The sequence below is a fragment of the Hipposideros armiger genome, unplaced genomic scaffold, assembly GCF_001890085.2.
Source record: "Hipposideros armiger isolate ML-2016 unplaced genomic scaffold, ASM189008v1 scaffold_960, whole genome shotgun sequence".
In the NCBI taxonomy this organism is placed as follows: Eukaryota; Metazoa; Chordata; class Mammalia; order Chiroptera; family Hipposideridae; genus Hipposideros; species Hipposideros armiger.
The window spans coordinates 58,049-71,744 of record NW_017732310.1 but is presented as its reverse complement, the minus strand read 5'-3'; the positions used below and the strand labels follow the sequence as shown (position 1 = coordinate 71,744).

At 38.6% G+C, this 13,696-nt stretch overlaps 1 protein-coding gene across 1 annotated transcript in view; it reads right to left on the bottom strand.

Annotated features, from left to right (window-relative positions):
- GRM5 (glutamate metabotropic receptor 5) overlaps positions 1–13,696 on the bottom strand; it is a 506,006-nt gene that overhangs the window by 491,384 nt on the left and 926 nt on the right.

Here is a 13,696-nt window from a genome sequence, read left to right as displayed (position 1 = left end):
GTATAGAGGCCTGACCACTGCACTGCACATCTGAAGCTGCCATTGAATAATATTATATGTCAACTATAATTTAATACATATATAGTTATGGGGTGTGGAGTATAGTGTGGGAGTGGAGTCAATGGAATTGTAATAGATATGTGTGATATTGGGGGAAGTGGGGCCGGGGATGGGAAGAGGAGGGTTGTCACTTTTTGAGGGGTGAAAAGGATATCTATTGCATTGTTTTGTACACTTGAAACTAATAAAAAAAGACATTTTTTAAAAAGTCAGTCACGTGAAAAGTGTGGCTAGAGCATAAAGAATGAAAGGTACAGTGGTATAAAACAAGGTTGGAAAGGTAAAAAAGGATCAGACCATGTAGAATCTTGTAGGCTCTTAAAATTTAATTTGGATTGTACAATCTTAAAATTTAAGTGCAACAGAAAGTCACTGAGCAGATGTAAACAAATGATGGCACAATTCAATCTTAGCAAAGATTTTTCTAGCTGCTTATTGTCCTGGATAATAGACTGGAGAAACCTAATTACGAGACTTATAATTATCTAGGTAAGGATGATAGTGGCTTGGCTCTGATCGGTGAAAGTAGATATGGAGAGAAGTAGACACAATCAGATAAATTTTGCAAGTAGAATCAACTGGACTTGCTGATGGACTGGATATAGGTAGTAAGGTAGAAAGGAATCAGGGTCTACTCCTAGGTTTCATGTCTAAAACAACAGTGTATTTTGGTAGCATTGAAAGAGATGGGATATACTGGTACAGAAAAAGATCAGGGTGGAGAAAAACTTGATTTTCTTTTGAACGTGTTAAATTTGAGATGTTTTTGAATCATCCAGGTACATGTGTCAAACAGGAAGCTGGATAGGTAAGGTTGGACCTTGGGGACCCTTTTGGATTGGAGATGTAAACTGAAGGTCACTAATCTATAAATTCTTTGGAATGAATACAATTATCTGGAGAACAAATATAAATAAGGAAAAGGTGGAACTGAAAAGCAAGTCGAACAGAGAGGTCAGGTTGTGGAAAAGCCAGCTAAGGAAATGGTGGGAACTCAGAAAGTAAGGAAAGTAAGAATGCATGACATCACAGGAGCCAAAAGAGAATGTTCTTTCTATTTACAGACATATTCAAGACTTTCATGTTGCAGAGAATAAAATACATTCCAATCCCTCAGACGATATTATATTCCATGTGCATTGTCTATCTGTGTCTGTGTGTGGGTGTGTCTCTGTGTGTGTGGCATGTGGATTTCAATAATCCTCATAACAAACCTGAGATATAGGCATTATTTTGTTACCTGTATTTTACAAATGATGTAATATGCTATGATAAGTTAAAAACTAGCCAATCACTTAGAAAGTGATGGAGGTGGAATTTTTGTCCATGCCTAGTGACTCCTCCATAACATGATCATTTTGTTATCCCTTGCTGCTTTACTTCCTCTTCCTTCAAGAGAGGTATTTCCAAAGTCCATGGAAAATGAGAGGGCCTACCCAAACACAGTTTGAACTTTCTAGGGATATAGAATCTTACAGGCATTTCCTTGAAAACTAGAGGGTGAAGAACATTCCAATAAAAGAGATGATGCAGCACACAGAAGGTGCAAATATGTATGATTACTTAGTACAACTATAATTATATTGCCCTGGCATCACCCACTACATTATGGCCCACCAGATTATAAAGCAATAACTGTTTCATGAGCTGCATTGTATAAACACCATGGCTATTTTTTATTATTGATATTAGCCATGAAACTCAGCGAACTGGAAAGTATATTTTGAAATAAATTATGACTTAGAAATTTGACAGAATTGTGCTACAACTCAGCTTATTATAAGGTTAAACAAGACATTCCATGTGCTCTCCAATCACAAGAAATTAAGAGAACATAAATCCCAACTAGACCAGGAGGGAATATACTAACTCTAGCAACATCACTCATTTGTCCAATAAGCATTAATCAAGTAACTGTTCTTTACCAAGCACTCTTCTAGGCCATGAGGATCTAGCTATGGACTAAGTAGACATAAATGCATGCCCTCATAGGGTCTGTAATCTAAGGGGGTTTATCAGACAACAAATAAGGAAGTAAAATATTGTGTGCTATACAGTAACAAGGGCTAAAGAGACACAGTAAGGCAGGCAAGGAAGATATAAAGTGTCAGAGATATAGAAAATTTTTAATAATGTAGCCAAAGAAATATAAACTGTAAAAGTAAAACTTGGGTAAATACCTAAAAGGAGTCAAGGGAATGAGTCGTTCCCTTACACTCCAGGTAAAGGTAAAATCAAATGCAAATTTCCTGAGGCAGATGTATGCGTAGTATGTTGAGGAGCAGCAAGGAGGCTAGTGTGACAGCAGTGAAGTAAAAATGGGGAGAGAGGAAGGAGTGAGTCTCCAGAGACGATGAAGATGTTGAGTCATTCTGGACTTTAAAAGACTTTGGCTTTAACATTGTGTGGGAGTGATTTTCTGGAAGAGCTGTCAAGAGCAGAGGGACACATATTGACCAACATTTCAAACAGAATAAGGGTACAAAGGCAGAACCAAGAGAGCACTTAGGAAACTACGGCACTAATTCAGGAGGGGGAGATGACAGAGGCTTGGACCAGGGCGATGGTAGCATCAGTGGTGAAAACTGGTACAATTCTGGATATCGTCTTGAAGACAGTGAAAGAGTTTGCTGTCAGATCTGACTTGAGATGGGGAAAAAAGAGAAGAAGCAGTGAGGATGCTACGTTTTGGAGCCTGAGCAAATAAAAGTCATGTCACATTAACTGAGGTGGAAAAACTGGAGGAGCCGATTTGGGTGGAGATAACAGAAATTCTGTTTCGATATATCAATTTTTAGATACATGTTAGAAATTCAAAAAGGGATATGTAATAAATAGCAACTGGATGGAAGAGTCTTCAGTATAAAAATGTTTTTTGTACACTAGAAACTGAATGAAATCACCTAGGAAGCAGAAATAGAAAACAAACTAGTCCTGAGACTGAGTCCTAGGGTATTTATTTCAATATTTAAATTCCCAGAGATGAGGAGAAATCATCAAAGGTGACTGAAAAACATGTTGAACAGAAACTTTCTCTTGTGAAGTGGCAAGGGGAATGAAATGTGAAGTATTTGTGTTATATTAAGCAAAAATAAAAAAGCAGGTATTGTTTTATTTTCACAAAAAATATTATGACTGTGTGTATATACATACACAAACTCCAGGAACATACTGACATTAACAGGGTGTTCTCTGGGTGGTGAGAATATGCGTAATTCTTTATTCCTTCTTTGTCTTTATCAGTGTTTTCTAAATTTATAAATTTCCAATCAAAATATATTACTTGTAATATTTAACTGCAGAACTGAGGAATCTGCCTTCTAAATTTCCGCCCCAGTCTTTCTTGAGGCCTCATCTCCCTTCAGTTTGCCCTTGCTTGGGAGTCTGCTAGTTAAGTTAAACTTGTGTCTCCTCCAGGTATACACCCCTTTTCACCAATGGTCTTGTTCATGCTGCTTCTGATCCCTGATATGCTCTTATTTCAAAGGTTTTTATGGCCGTTTTTAAGAGCGTGGGCTTGGAGTCAAGTAGACCTGGGTTTGAATCTTGGGACTGCCATTTGTTAGCTGTGTGCTGTTGGTCACTTAGCATCTCTGAGCCTAATTGGAATGAGAATAGTACTGACCTTAAAGAGATTTAATGAGGATTCAATGAGATAATATTTTTAAATAGACCCTTTATAACATATTCCCAGATCCCTCAACTTTGTAGTGCTTCTTCTATTCTCTGACCTCACATGGTAACTTGATCCATAATTTCTTATGATATTTATTACAAAGCTTAACTTATAGCTATTTATACAATATTTTGTCTTCCAACAGACTTCAAAACGCTTGAAGGTTAAATCTGTGCCATACACAGCACCTGGTAAAATCTTTGCACAAAATAGATAGATGTTCAATAAATTCTGCAGAATGAACAAAAAAAGTGAATTGCTTACACTTGGCTTCTGCTCAAAAAACTGACTGAGGTTCTAAGAGAGCACCCCTGCCCTAGCGTGGAAAATTGAAAAAAATGAATAATGAAACTCCCTCTGTCCAATTGGTCCAGGTCACAAAGGACCTCAAAAAGAAAAGCAGGGACTGATGATTATCGTCATAAAGGGAGGAAGAACCTTTAGTGTTCCCCGTGGCTTTTCAACCTATTAAGGGAAACAGCATCACAGAACTGTAGATGATTCAGTTTAACTGAACTCCATAGGGATAAAATGATTTTTAGCAGGCCTGGACCAGAATCCAGAAATACTGGCCCCAAAACCTAGGTTTAGTCACATTCTACAACTTAGTATCTGCTCTTCTATGATTTTTCAAAGCATATTACCTTTTATACAAATGTTTTTATTTCAATGGAATATTATAATGAAATCTCTATCATAATATATTTTATTTCTTCTCTATATAATGTATTGTAAAGATTTTTCCATGTTAATTCATTTTGATGAGGAGGACAATAACAATAATTAAACCGAGAGGTTACCATGTGTAATGCCCTATGCTTAGTCGTGACTATGAAATACATTTAATTGTCATTAAAAAACTATAAGATTTTATGCATATTCTACAGATGGAAGATCTGAGACTCAGAGAGATAAAAGGGGTGGCTAAGATTCCAAAGAAAGTGAGTACTCAGCAGAGCCAAGATTCACACTTAGAAAAATCTATTTATTTTATACAGTTGCATAGTATTCAACTATATGAGTGCACCAAAATTTATTTAACTACCCACTGTTGTTAGATATTTAGATTTATTATCAGTTTTCTTGCTATTGTAAACAATGTTGCACTTTACTTACTTTTGAAAGTATTTCTATAGGACAAATGCATAATATTGCTGGCATAAATGTTTGCATATTTTATAATCTATCAATTTGGATTTTAAAAGATGGCATTACTTTTATTCTCAGTCTGTTCTCCTTACCCTCATCAATTCTGGGTACCACACAATGTTCTTTCCATGAGGACCTGTTCTCTCTTGCTTCTATACAAGTTCATGGGTGAGGCCCTTTCTCCTTAGCTATCTCACTATGAGCTTCATTCATTCATTTAACCAGGCTTTGGTAGAAAAAGAAGAGGGGGGATAATAATACAGTATTGCTTTATTTTCAGTGTGCAGAGTCTTTTTCCATTATTAATCCCACTTCAACCTACAACAAAGTTACTAAGAAAGTCTGATTATCCCCATTTCGTATACCAGGAAATAGAGTCTCCAAGAAAATAAATTATGTGCATTAGGTTATAACTCAGGTGGTAGTGGTTATAGGTTGGTAGGAAAAAAATCAGGTTCTTGCTATACATAATGGGCAGGAATTACCTAATACAATGATTTTAAAAAAAAACCTTCAAATGTTATACTCATAGATCTACAACTAATAATATGGAGACCTTTAATGCAATCAAACTTGGCAAATGATGAAAGTTTATATAAATAGTGTAACTTATATATTAGTTCAGGGTTCTATTTTCAAAAGCACTAGGCTGCTTTATTCAAATATTTCTGGGTTCATAGCAAAATAAAATTAATCATTACCCCATCATAGAAAACTATCAACATATATTTAATATGCATAAGAGTATTTCATCTTGGGCAATCATACAGCCTCATATTGTAACCTAAATGAGTATATATATATATATATATATATATATATATATATATATATATATATATACACACACACACACACACACACACACACACACACACACACACACACACACACTGCTGGGCAGAATTTTTCATAAGTTACAACTTACGTTGTAACCAGATTCACAGCTTTCATTGTCTTCTATTTTCAACAATCTTCTCAAACGATGACCATCTTTCTGGCACAGATGTCTCTTATATAACTTAATCCCCACACAAGCAAATCCCATAGCTCAGGACTCAACACTAAAATGATTCCTTCTGCCTGAGCAATAGCCTCACCATAAATCGGGGTGTCAATATTGCATACGCCATAAATGTCTTTGATATATTGTCCTGTAAACAAGTTCACCCCATAAATAAGAGACAGTCTGAGGTATAACGATATGGAGAGTGCTGTACTCTAAGGAAGGCTCCATTGTCGTAGCTATCTCAAGCACACATCTGTGACCTCATAAACATAAGGAAGTCCAGCAATCCCTCTGTTTCATACAGGACAAAAAATATACCATAGTTTCACTGAAACCCTCTTAAAGCAAAAAAGGGCTGTAAATAATATTGTACAAAAGTGAAATCTGTAATTTTATGCATTAATTAAAAGGTGCTAGCAGTAGAATAAAGCTCACTAAATCATTGTAAATCATTAAAAAAAACTGGTTTAGTAGTCCATGAAGACCTGAAACAGCCTTCTAAAGTAAAGCAATAAAAATGATGTAATCCACTGTTAACTAGTCTCAATTTAATTATCAAGCAGGGATTGTAGCATTTTTCCCATTTTGCTGCTTTCACCTGCTTTCTTATTATTTGTGGCACACCTCTAAGGACTGAAAAACATTATTGTGCATATTATATTACCTATCATCAGGTGCTTGAAAATGTTGTTTTGCATTTCTAACTCGATCTCTAGTTACTTATTAACATCTAATACTTAGTGAGTGCTTACTTTGTGCTAAATAATGTACTGCATAAGCGTTATTTGAATGTAAGTCTCACAACGACACTGTGAGGTAGGTATGATTACTACCTACATTAGATATCTCTAGAAATTGAGGTTTAGAGGAAACGAATGTTGCCAGAAGTTTCATATCTGTGATAAATGGTGGAGTCAGGACATGAACCCAACTCTCTTGGCTCTAAAGCGCACACTCAACATAATCAGATAATGTCTCCCATAGGACCAAATGGGTTATTTGGTTAAACTTCATGTATTGATTAGGAAACACTTTGGAGACTGCTTTCCATCAAATTCTTATATAATGCTAATAAATAATAATATATTCTTATATAACGCTACATTTAGAAGCCATACAAACAAACCAAATAAATATAGGTAACTTGGTTTCCTAGAATCATTTAGATCAGGGTTATTGGGGTGGTGGGTGTGGTGGGGGGGGGGCTGCTGTTCCTTGCATTACAGGATGTTTAGCAGCATCCCGGGTCTCTAGATGCCAATAGCACACACTATCTCTACTTGTGATGAATAATAATGTCCCCAGACTGTCAAATGTCCCCTGCAGGTCAAAGTCATCCTCAGTTGAAAGCCACTTATTTACATGAAACTCATCTTAGCAAGGTCTACATAATCATAAAAAAAAATTAAAAAAATGAACCACACCTAAGAGCCAATCATTTGGATATGTCAATCCCACAAAGCCTTTTCCTATAATATCCTAATAACTCTAAGGAAAATAGTTTGGAATAGGCTTGTCATATCCTTTCTTTACTTTGCAACTTGTTTCTGGCTGCATTATCTTGTTCTGAAACTTGCATTTTCAATTGGAGGAATGCAGATTAAACTGTGAGTGTCAAGGATGATATTGCCTTTCATTAAATAAGCATAGTTCTGAGTATCCACAAATTAAAATAGATGAATGTGGAAAGAATATCCTATGATATACTTCACCATTTCAGAGTCTATTTTTAATATGACATACAAAGTTCATTATAATTTTAACAAGATAAAGAACAACTTTATATAGTAATGAATACATTAGTTTTTCAAAATATCACTTTTATTTCTTAAAAAGTAACATAACATTATATTATTTATTTTTCTTCTGGGTCTTTAAAGGGTTCTACTGCATTACTATCTATTAAGGCAAAGTGATTTTTTAAAATATGTTTCCATTATCCCTCTGCAAAATATTATGACTGTAAATAGGCTACATTATGATTGCAATATCCACTAATGTCATTATGATTATGAGCTTTTAATTTTCCTCAGAACATTTATGCTCAAAAGTTTAAAGTCAGTAGCCTATAACCAGAGTTATTTTGAAAACTAATAATTAGGGACTAATTCTTAGGTCTGGTGTCTTTACAAGACCAACAGAACCACAGCTACATGAAATAATTTTTTTGCACCTAAGTCTTCCTTTAAATTTCTTGAATAGTTTGATGAAAATAAGAGAAGATACTTGAGAAAGCAATTATGTACCAACATAAGGTTGTTGAAAAGATTCAATTAAATAACATGGAAAAGCTAGGAAACATTTGATATTCAAAGGCCTGGATGGGATCAATAGTCATAACTACCATTTTTATACTGTCTATTGTGGGTCTGACACTTCACTTATATTTGTGCAATTAATTTATCATAATCATTCAATGAGGCTTGTTACAACCTATTCCCCATCTTAAAAGTGAGGAGACAGAGACAGAGCAATGTTAAGTAACTTGCCTATAGTCACATAGCTAATAAGACACCAAGCTAGGTTTCAAGCTTAGGCAATCCTGTGAAGCGTCTACACTCCCAACCACACCACAACTCATTGGACAGCAGGACGAAACAATTCTGTGATGCTCCAACACAACATACATTAAAGTTATCTAATGTAATGGAATAGGGAAAGACTGAGTGTTTGAGTCCAAAAAATCACACACACATACACATACACACACACACACACACACACACACACACAGAGACAGAGAGAGAGACAGAGAGAGAGAGCGAGCGGACACCATTGCTAAAAAAGTATACACATTTTTAGGAAGGAAAACTGTATTAAAATTGTAAATACTCAATATATACCAATAATAAAAGATGGATACAAGTCACGTTTGACTTCTGCAATTACAAGAGGTGCTCAAAGTGGTTACCATCAGCATCCAGACACTTATTATTACGGCAAATTACTGTTTGAGCTTAGATAACATCTCTTAAAATGTGTATACATTTTTTGGCACCTCCCGTATACATGCTTGTGTGTATGTGTGTGTGTGTGTGTGTGTGTGTGTGTGTATCATCTATATCTAATTTCTTTCCATTTCCTTGTTATGTGACAGCAGAAGGGGGGAAACACTCTGCTTGAAAATAGAAAACTAAGAACAAATATCGCCTTGTATAATTGTTACGAGGATTAAATAACATATCTAATGCTTGGCATGGTGCCTGATGTGCTCAAAAAATGGTAGTTATTGGAGCAGTGATGAGCCTGCACCAAGCCTTTTACTTTGTTCCCCTTCTGACTAAACGTACATATAATTAAAACAAGATTAGAACCAGTAAAACCTAGATTTTTTTCTCTTCTCTGTGAATTCAAAGGAAATGAAAGAAAGCCTATAGCATAATGTATTTTAGAACTACATTTTAACCAACTAAGATAAAGGAATATCAAGGCCTTGTCTCATTTACAAATAGTTGAAAATTCAAAATCAATATTTAAATTGTTTTCTTGGGTTGTGCAAGCACATCATGAACTAAAAAATATTCTTTTGATGCTCCTATCTCCTTATGCTCTACTGAGATCCACTAATTAATGTATATTATGCCTCAGGACTAGGATTAATATCTGAATATTAAAAATAGCACCTATTTCTAAATAGTAGAATGTCCCTGCTTTGTAGTGATACACCTTCAGTGCATCCAAACTCCAAGCAAACTGATTAGCTTTAGCATATATTAATATGCATCAAGACATATCTATTCATAAAATAGAAGTTAGTTTATACTCTATAAACTTTACATCTACTAAAATAACATAGCAAAAAGTATAAGGAGGAATAGTTAGATGTGTCTCTTCATCCAATAAAGATAGAAAGCCTGAGAGAAAATGGTGTACAGAAAAAGTACAATATCTTTGATGATTCACTTTATATCATCTCATATTTTTTACCTGCAATTTTGCCTACCCTTTATTGGTACTTAATTTTTCTACCTAAAATGCTCTGACAATTCCATAAAAGACAATATAATAAGACTCCTACAAAATCTTCAATGTGTCTTGGGAAAAAAAATAAGAAAGTTAGAATTATTAAAATCCTTTAGTCATGAAAGTATGTTTGAAACACATCATCGAATCAGGAAACATAACAACGCCAATAATCAGAGTAAAAACTGAAATATGTATACAGTTACTCAAAAATTCCCAAAGCCTGAATATTTTGTGCTGGTTGGACATAGTACCTGTAAGTGAATTTTTTTTCCATTTTCACCTTGATGTTTGTCAACATGCCAATAATGTGTACTTGAAGTGATGATAGAGGCCTGTGTCTACATATGGAAGTAAAGTGAAGAACTGGGGAAGTACTAGGATTAGTCAAATCCCACCACCTCCTTCTTCAAATAACCTCAATATGCCCTTTAATAAATGAACATTGAAGAACTTCGTTTCTCTTTGAGCATAGCCCACAACCCAAATATCACCATGTGATAGCAGAGATCTGGGGGCGGGGCAAGGAAAATACCTAGATTATATATTTTGTCAAGCAGAGTGTAAATGACTAGGAAATACTCTTCTCTTTAAAAAAAGCAGTTATGGCGAAAGTATTCTATCCACATTCTTCTCCTAAGAAACCTTGAAGGATCTGTCCGGAGTGCTGAAAAGGTTTCCGCTGGAGAAGGCTGGAGACTGTAGGACGTGCATTAACCTGATGCGCTCAGGAAGCAGTATTTTCAAGTCTCCAACCAAAGATCCTTTAAAACAGAAATCAACATCCACAGAGGACATAAATAGTCACAACTGATTCTTAAATGTGTAATTCCACGGATATAAGAGAGGAATTTAGAGGAGAAAATTTCCTGTGCTCCATGAGGGGAATGGGGAACGCACAGCACGCCTAACATGAGGTGGCATGCCTGAACACTCCAATACTCAAAAGGATGTCTAGAATGGTGTATACCTGAGAGGGTTCCACAGAGAACCTCGACTTATTCCCACTGGGGGAAGGGGCTGCACAGAGTACAAGGCCGTACTCCCTTGGCTGCCTCAAATGGCCAGCAGCCACCATTAAGGATACAGATTAGCTCTAGCTCAGCCTCTAGGGATTCCAAACAATAAAACCACATGTAGGCAATGAAGGAGAAGGTGGAAGGAAGACTCTGCCTTCCCAGTGGCCTGTGTCAATTTCTTAGCGGGATGTAAAGTGTTGGAGAGTCTATCTGCCTGGCTGCTCAAGCTTATAGTTCAGCTTAGGCGGTACCAAGATTGTGCCTAAATAAGCACAAGTGCTCCTTAACCTCTCCTCAATCTCCCTTCCCCACAGCACCTGCTCCGGAGGGAAATGGGGGCAGCGGGAAATTCCAGCACCAGTTCCAAGAACCCTCCAGGTAGACTTTGCAAGTGTCTCAGTGAGGTCCCAAGTGCAGGTTAGGGTCTGGTCACCGGCTAGCTCGCGGGCCTGCCCTGGGCTCTTTCCCCAAGTCACTGTTTCCTGGGCTCCCTCCTCGCCATGCTGCTCATGATGCCGCCCCAGGGAAAACTAGCAGGCTTTGTATTAGAAGAGAAAGATACACCCACAGGAGAAGAAAGAGCGGGAGGGCGCAGACTGAGGTTTAGAAAGAGGCACGCTAGCCTGTTTGAAAGAGCTGTGCTTTCAGCACCACCCGCTGTCCCCCTCTTCCTGCAGCAGGCGCCAGGTTCGCGGAAGCAAACCGAGCTATTGGGAAGCGACTCTCCTTTTCCCTCTCTACCTGTGCTTCCCCGAATTCTGAGCCCTCGGGTGTTTTGGGGAAGCACAGTCTGCATTCTGAATACATGTACCCTGGCTTTAGGGAGCGGGAACTCGGATCTGAAGGCATGCAGAGTCCCCTTTCTCAACCTTGGCAGCCGTTCCTTCCTTTACTCATTGCTCTCGTCTTTTCTCCCAACAGGTTTAACTAAGGCCACAAGCAAATGGAGTAGACTTCAATCTGGAGGTTCTGTCCACCCCCGCTCCACCCTTACACCCCTCCCCAAACCAAACTGTGAGCTACCCAGCAAGCTGATAGCTCCTACATCCTTCCCAGCCAGGGACACTTAGGCACACAGACGCTTAGCAAGCTTACCCCCCTGTTGGCCGCACAGCAGGCAGTGAGACGCGGTCTAGCTAGCCCCCCTTAAAGTTGGGCTATGTGGATCAGCTAGGCAGAGCCGGCCTCTCCAGTCCTGGGCTACCCCCCAAGATGATCTTAAGCTCATCTCCTGCTCTCAGTGCTCGCAGAACAGCAGAGCTGAGGGCGGCTTGTGCAGCAATCTCCCTGCTACTGAGAAAGGGGGGAAGGGGGGAAGGGGAGCGTGCGGAGGAGGGAGGGGTGGTAGTTTGTATTTATAGAGAACAGAGTTCTCAGCGCAACTTTTTGGTGCCACCAAGTGGCACAGTGAGTTCCTTTAGGAACACAGACTTTGGGTCAATCTGGAAAGGTAAACCAGTTTCACAACCAGATGCTCACATGGTGGGAATTTGGAGGAAGCACCCTAGGACTTGAGTTTTCCTATGTGCACATTCATATCTCAGCACCTGGGAAGCAGATCCCTAAGTTCTAAGAATGAGCTTGTATTGAGGGGGAAGTGGCACCTGTGCCTTCTTCAGACAAGTGGCAGAGGTGTCAAGGACACTGGACAGATGCCAGTTGCCTCCTAGGAGCCCAGGATCCCTTGTCTCAGGAAGGATATCCATTCTCTTCTCCCCCCTAAACCCTCTGCCCAGATAACAATATTCTCAGGTCTCCTTAAAACCTTCTTCCTGCCATCCTGAGTGCCCAACCCTTAAAGTGGGATGCCATTCATTGTGTGTGTGTGTGTTAGAATTAATTCCAGATAATTTCCCAAATGCTCAAATTCAAAGAACTTCATAGCTTACAACCAAATCTCCTTTAACTGCTACCTTTAAAAAGCATGTGACTTTAGGCTCTGAGGATCTCAACCTCTCTAAGCAACTCAGAGCTCCAGGTTCCCATAACTATAGGCTAGGTTTCTGATTGTCTTGTCACCCATTTCTACAGATCTCTCAGCGTGCATTACAACAACAGGACAGCCAGGGACCTGAAAATGCCTTTGATACTTTGAGGAAAAATGCCCCGAAGCTTCGTTTCTCTAGATTTTCTGGGTAATCTTCTTTCCTTGTATGCAGACCCTCAAACCCATAGAATCATAGACAGTATTGCACGGGACCTTAGTGTCCCAACACACAGAAGAACCCCTACATTTTTCAGATGGGGAAACTGAATACACGAAGGTTAAGGAACTTGTTCAAGGTCACCCATTTCCCTAGAGACCAGCCCAGAGACTACCGAGGGTGGAACTGAATGGACACAGTGATGCCAAACCTGACTTCCACGCTCCTGCTCCTTTCACCTCGCCACACAGTCCATTCAGTCACACTCAGCTCCCTTCTCTTGCCTCTCTCTCCCCGCACCCCTTCCTCTAACCCCATCCTTTGCCAAAGTTCCATAAAGGAACCTAGCGTGAGGATGTCTTCCTAGACCCAGTGCGAGGACATGAACTTGAGCTTATAGGTGCAGAGTGGCATGTGTACCCCCTTAAAATGGCCCCCTGTTCTAGCAAACGTCTCCTTCCTGTTCGTGTAGTCATGGAGGTGTCATTTTAGAAATGGAACACTGGCATTCATACCCAACAAGGTCCCTCTTTCACTGCCTTTTTCGGGTGAAGCAACAGCAAATGCTTTTACAGCTCCCCAAACACCGAATGACCTCAAAGAGAAACCCCCTTCCTTCACAAATGCACCCCTTGTACACATGCCTGGGAGAGAGGAGAGAGGGGGAGAGGGAGAG